The sequence below is a fragment of the Pyrgilauda ruficollis genome, unplaced genomic scaffold, assembly GCF_017590135.1.
Source record: "Pyrgilauda ruficollis isolate IOZ18807 unplaced genomic scaffold, ASM1759013v1 scaffold19, whole genome shotgun sequence".
Classification (NCBI taxonomy): domain Eukaryota; kingdom Metazoa; phylum Chordata; class Aves; order Passeriformes; family Passeridae; genus Pyrgilauda; species Pyrgilauda ruficollis.
In genome coordinates, this window is record NW_024518095.1 from 1,578,411 (window position 1) to 1,585,716 (window position 7,306).

Consider the following 7,306-nt stretch of genomic DNA (forward strand, 5'->3'; position numbering starts at 1 on the left):
CTCACTTGGGGAAAGGGATAACTAAAAATATTATTAGTTCCTATTAAGTGGCAATGCCAAAACTTCACAGGATCAGGTTTTATATGACCGGATATATGTAGCAATTCAGCAGTACTGTAAGTGAGGATGTGCATCATTTCCTGGGATTGTCAAACCTTTGATGGAACTCTTGGAATGCAATGAATAATATTATTACAGTACCGTACTTTCTTAGACATAGTGGGCATAATTAAAGTCCCACCCACAGAGGTCAGATCCATCTGACTCACTATTGTTAAGAGTTAAGAGACTTCCATTTATGTTAACAATGGTTTGTTTAGAATATGAAGTCAGTGGATTTCTTGCCTTTGTGGAAGGTGTAATTTTGATATGTCAGGGACAATGTGGAATTCTGGAGTAAAGCTATAAATAGAGTACAGATACTATTGGATCTGGTTGTTACTTAACAAAAGTTAAATCTGGTTTGATTAAATCAATGAAATAATTATTTGCATCAAGGTATTATCTGGTCTAGTATATTTAGAATGGGTCTATATCTTTCAAGGTAGGATTGCTAAACCAATAACAGTGTATGAAACAATAACACCTTAAAAATTCAGGTTTCTCAGGTATTGTGCTTACTCCTTTCATTACAGTGAACTAGTTTAGAGAAAAAATTATATTTCTCATTTTTATGTCAGTTTTACCATCTGGAGCTTTTGCAGAAGCACAGAACTGACACACTGTGTTTGTATCAAGCATTGCATTGGGACTTTTAAGGGGATCCTATCAGGAGAAAAAGAGTTTAAACTATTATTACCAATAACAGCAGAATAATTATTAATGAAAGCCATTAGCAAAAAGCAATCTCTATATTTTAGCTGATTAGTCTATGGATTTGATAGCTGTCTGTGTAAAATTAGTTTCATAGGTTTGCTGATATGGCCACCTAAATTCAGATCTTCAGAGGTATTTCAGTTGGGAAATCCAGGGCAAGCCTGGTGCTTGTGTTTATTATTAGGAGTCTAAATAACTTTGTGGAGTCAGAGGTCCTGCTAATGGAAACACATTAATGCATACCTTGCTCTGTTACTGTGAACAGTCTGGTTGTCAAGCTTAGAAAGAAAAATAGTGAAAACCAAAACTTCTTTTTTGCTCTTAAAATAAGGAAAGAGGGCTAAAATGTTCCATCCAGCAATAGGGAAGATAACAGCAGGCAAGTGGCTTTCCACTTAGAAGCTCATGCTCCTGCAGGTGCTTTTGCAGGGTAACATACCCACGGTGCAGGGCAGTCGGCAGCTGCAGTGGGGATACGGGTGGGCACTCTCCTCACCCTCTCAGTGAAAGAGCCACGAAGTGGCAAAAAAAGCAGCAATTCCAGGCAATGCATCTTCTAGCTTTCTTAAGGCAAAGAACTGAAGCACCACAGAGACCTGACATCAGTGAAGGAGATGTTCTGTAACCCTGCAAACCCAGTCTGCTCCACTGCCCACCATGTGCCGTCCCCATCGTTTCGCCTGAAGAAGCTTAGGGCTGGCAGTTCTTGCCGCATGTTTTTGGTGGGCAAACCATCGCCTTACTCCTGACTATATTTACTGATAACTGAATGAGGAGCAGATTTAATCAGCTGGGGCTGCAAGTACATGTTATACTACTTTTCTTACTACTTGCATGAGAGAAATACATCAGCACTTATTACTGCATGTGATAATGGTGGATGTGCTGGGAAACCAAGGCAGAAGGTGCTGGCAGCATCTGGTGGTATGAACAGCCAAGATGCAAAGGGGTAGAAGGGACAGTGCTTCAAGTCATTGAACAGATCTCTGCAATTTTTCTCCTCAAGCTAAAGGCAAGAAGGCAGGGTTCAACACAACACTGGAATGAGTCTAGATTTCATTCATGATTGATTTTGCTGTCTTGCTTACATAACCCACCTAATCCTGCCTCCTAGCTTGGTAAATCACAGCTTGCAGTGCTCTTCTTAGGCATCAGCCCCGAGGATCATGATGAAAAGCAAATCTCATTGGCCATCAGCAGTGTAAGACATAGGAAAAGGAAAATAAAGAGAATTATAATGTTGCCACCTCAGTGGAATAAGTTTTATCTTCATTTTTATCAGGTATTAGTTCTCAGATACACAAATGCACTGTTCCAGGGGCGTGGTAAATGAGGTAGGAATCAGAGCACAGGATTTTCTATTTTAGAGGAGCCCAGATTTCAGGCTGAAGGTGTGGGATTAGTGGGTCAGGGGCCATGCTTATTCCAGTGTCCCCAGTTAAGCCCTCAAGTAAGTAGGCAGGATTTACAGAGATATTGAGCCTTCCAGAATAGCACTCTCACTCACATATCTTGGCCAATAATATCAATGTGAGGCACTTAAAAGTATGCTCTTATTTATTGATCTAAGCAGGAGATGAACTATTCTTATAATTTTTTTCCCAGTGAGAAGAAAAAGTATCTGAGACATCTGACCTTGTACACCCTGCCTTGGTACTGGGGAGGAGCAGGTTTGCCTTTCATTCTTTTGTGCAAAAACAAGGAGAGTGCTGAAAATATATGGGGCGGGAGAGGAGGGTGAGGTAAGGCTGCCCCTAATTCAGTCACTTCAGTCACCAAGTTCTATGGGTAACTTTGGTCTTGTTTCTTCAGACAGTTGGGCTTTTTTCTTACAGTAATTTGCTGAGATTGAAGAAGGATATGGCCAAACAGGCTCACAGGGAGGAAGGGGAAGGGTGAGCAGAAGAAGCACTAGGGTGGCAGTCATTCACAGGAGCCTTTAATCCTCAGTGTCTGAGAAGTGGTGCTAGTTAAATATTGGCTGTCCAACAATCTGCAGCTGGAATACTACCCTGCTGGGAAAGGGCTGGAATACTACCCTGCTAGGGAAGGGCTGAACTGTTCAAAGCAGCCCCTGCAAGCCTCAAAGATGAAGCAAAGTAGGGTCTCCTAGGGACACAGCACCATCTTTCCTAGGCCCTCTTTCACTGAAAGCTGAATCCAGTCCTTGACAAAGCAGGGACACAGGACCATCGCTCCAGCCTGCAAATGACAGACGGAAGCAATGCTGTCAGAGTGCACATGACCCATCTCTCTTCGACCAGTTCCGATTGGGAACCTTGAGTTTTGCAGCAGTAGCAGAACAAATGCAATCAGGAAGGCCATGTGAAATCAATTTTATTGAATTATTCATTGCATATTTCTGTGCTGTACTGAGAAAATAATTCCAAATCCTATAGTACCCAGCTACTTTCAGCTGCTTTTCTGAAGGCAAGCATGTGACTCTGGTTTCAATTGCTACTGTAAATATACAATTATTTATAAACTACCTCAGAGGGACCATATGGTCCCCTTTTGAATAAAAATGCACAGACGGAGCTGAAAAAAATCAGTGAAAGAGAGGCATAGTAAATTGATATGTAGGAAACCATCTGCTTCCATGTGCGAGTGATGTTATAACAAACTGCAGGAGGCACAGTTAAGACAACTGTAGAGAGCCAACTCCTTCTTGATGTTTGCAGATCTGCTGGTCTTCTACCTAGGATCAATTTTGTGTTGTCATTTGCTCCAGTAATATACCAGGAAAGCTATACTGTTTGCCTTCTACGTGCTTGGAACTAACAACACTCTGTGGTTTCTCTTACATATGCCTATCCAGTGAACACACCTCGATTTAAATTGGTCTGATTTTTGGTAAATCTATGAAACTAATCAACTAATCAACTGTACTAAATCACTAATCAACAGTATCACTAATCAACTGTACTAAAATTAAAATGTTTTGAACAAGGTTCTGTTAAACAGTAAGAAAAGTAAGAAATCTTATGTAGACCTAATCTATTAAAATATTTTCTAAAAAGGTCCAAAACTTACTATGACTTTGCTTGGATGATGTCAGAGTAATATTTATGTTAGGTCTCAGTTATTACAAAGGAGCTGTGAAAGCTGCAGAGATCTGGTTTATGTCATTGCTATCATAATGTTGGGATACCATAAGTACAGGTGCCAAGTGGGAGCATTGTTGATGTCACTTGGGTTACGGTGCAGCAACGTGAACCCTTCAGTGGGTTGCTGGCTCCGCAGGGAGAGGGTGGCTCAGTCCCCGCACAAGAGCGGCATAGTTGGTTGTGGGTGTGAGCACGTTGTCCCACACTTTGCTCCGTTCAGTGTTAACAGGAGCTAGGCTGCTGGCAACCCCTTGAAAGCACAAGGGCAGTGACTGAAAGCTGAGGGTTTTTTATGACAGGAAAAGAATGACAGGCAGGACAACAGTCCTAGCACCCACCCCATGAGCTGGGAACAGTTCAGTGAGCCGGTCTGGCACATGCAGTGAGTTACTTTTGCTCTCCCATGGTTTGTGAACTCAGCCTCTTCCTGCCCAGCCTCTGTGAGCAGGCAGGCAGAGATTGAGGATCACCTCTGTGCAGGAGGAAAGGAAGTCTCAGGTCAGGTCTCAAATGCCCCCATGAAAATCCAACTGTGGCTACACTGCCTAGGCAAGGGGGAGATGGAAGACACCTGAAAATACTTAGGATCATTATAAAAACACAAGAAAAATATAATTTTCTTTAAAAAGGCAAATTGAATGAACATTTAAAGAATACAAACAATGCACATTTTCTGAATTATTATAGTTATCTTAATAATGTAACAATATTATGAATGATATACACATCAATATTACTAAAATTCATTCAAATGGCTTGTGGTTTTTTGACATGGGAATTCCATCTATGGGGCAGAGACTGAGTCAGACAGAAAAGGACAGAAGTATTAAAAAGGGAATTATAAATATACTGATTTGCCTTATTCTCTTCCCCCAGTCCTCCTCAAGGCTGTCAAACACAGGACCACAGTCAAAAAAGTCTTCGGGCCAACATCTCCTTGCCTGGCCAAATCTGAGGAGATGTTGAGTCTCCTGAGGGCACTTTTTTCCTTTGCAGTGTGTTTTGTGCCTCTCTTCAGAGTACATTGAACAGAGACTTCACCATCTTCACTGTGTATTGGGGGGCAGTTGGAGACTCTCTCATGAGAACCAGCAGCAAAAAATGCTGAGATGAGAGAGCAGCACATTACTAAAAATGAAAGCATGGCTCATCTAGAGACCTACATTTCCACACAAAGCTTTCTGGACTTCTGTCAATATTTCCTTACTTCAACCAGTAGTAAAATTATATATGTGCAACCTTGTATTTTTATTCCCCTTCTAGCTTTCCAGATGAGGTGCAGCTTGCTGGAGCGTCTCTTTACAGAGTTAACCAAACTTCTTTGGCTGTAAGTCAGTTCTTCTAAAAAAGATAGTCCTTCTAAAATCACTATCTTCTGACTTGAAACAGAAAAAGCTGTAGGCATACCGCATCTTGCAGGGAAGTTAAGGCTGTCACAAGCAATGTCAACTGCTACTAAATGACATGCACATTTAGTGCAGTGATATGACTATTTTTTTTTTCAGCTGTTGAAGCAAAACACGTGACTGTCTTATCCCAGCTCTAATGGTTTGAAAAATTATTCCCAGTGAGGCTTGTGTTTGCTCTTCATTAACTTGGTTGGGTGAGGTGGATTTGTTTCATGGATCATCAGAAGCTTGAACATTGGAGTTTACACACACACTTCAGTTTCTGTGTGTTCAGATTTAAAGCAATGGTGAAGGAGGAAATACTTTTGATGACCCAGTTTCCCTGGAGCTGAGAACAGATGTATTTTCTATAGCATACAGTATTGCTGCAAAGTGGTGAAATGCTAAACTGCTGGTGTCTGTGCTTATTTGCCTCCTGACTTGGATAAGAATGACAAATTTGTGTTAGGGATTAGTCTTCATGTGTAGCCTGCAATGGCAAATCCTATAGGCAGTGGTGGTTTTGCTCTGCTGACTGTGGAGATGAGAAAAAATAGCATCAATAGCTAAGGGCAGATTTATAAATATAAGTGTGTATGCAAAATAATGTTTGCCACAAGAACAGAGAGGATTTTGGTGCCTAGTTGTGCAATTCTCAGTAGCCATCACTAGCCATGTTGATTATCTTCTCACAGCTTGGGCCTTGTGCATTGGATGGTGTTTCACTGAGCTCTATTACTTACTTGCACTTAATTTTAATTCTTTTTTTATTCTCAGTAGAGATTTGAAGTAATATTGTACTGAGAGACCTGAAGTTCATGCAACTCCAGTGAATTTTCATTCCTATTTTCCTCAGTAGTGCTGTCTGTTTTCCTGGGTTTTTGTTGACCTTCTGCATTGTTTAGAGTCAGTTTACATACTTTTTCATTTCTTACCAAGGTTGAAACAAATCCTTTATCACCACTAAAAGATACAAAGGCTTGAAGCTTATTTAGCATTTCTCCTATCCACTTCAACTCCTCAAAGCAATTAATATATAACTTAGTAGGAATCCATTAAGGCAGTTCTTCAGAAGCGTAAGACATTTTATCAGGTTATATAAATCTAAAGCTGATTCCATTGATTGCAGTGGACCTCAACCATTTCACAGCAGGGTGTGAACCTTGGAAAGTCTGTGGAAATAGTGCCTGGAAATAGCTCTGTCTATCTAATTAGCAAATTAGTCTGGTGTGCCTACCACTTAGTAGTGCTTGCTAGTACCCTTTGTGAAATAAGCTCTGTACCAACTCAAGATGTTTGTGGCTAGATTTCTTTGCTCATAAAACTTGGCACTTGAAATTCTTGTGAGGCATTAACTAATCCTTTTTAAAATGCACAGCATTGGTATATGGGTGCTATATAACTAATCTGGCCCCTTGTAACTAGGCTGTGGGCTTTCTGTCTTGGACTCATCCAGATTTTCCTGGAAGGCCTCTGGGATTGAAAATTTGCTGAGGTGATCCATAGCAAGGATACGTGAAATCTCTTTTGTGGCTTTGAGCTGTGGAACGTCCCAAAGTTGGCACTTCCCCAGCAAGGCAGCAGAGGTGTTACCAGCTGTGTGTTGGGACAATGCTGCCTTTGCTGGAGGTCCACTGATGCAGCACCTATAAAGGTGTGGGGCTGAAAACACTGCCTGTTCTTGGACAGTGGATAGGCAGGTTGCAAACACTGCCTGTTCTTGTAGGTAAATGCCCTCTTCCTCTCTGTTCCATTATGAAAAGAACCTCTCAGAGCTTTGATGAATCCTTCTCTTTGTGGGTGTTGTTTTCCTGTCTCAACTGTGCTAACCACGTTGTTTCCTCAAGGGTAAGTAGGTAGGCAAAGAGTGTGTTGCAAGACTTCTTCTCTAGCTATTAGTTTTGACCTGTTTTGTTTATTGGTATCTGGACTGTTTGTCCAGATGTGAGTGAAATAAAAAATACCCCAAAAAAGATGCTTTCCAATTTTAGACAA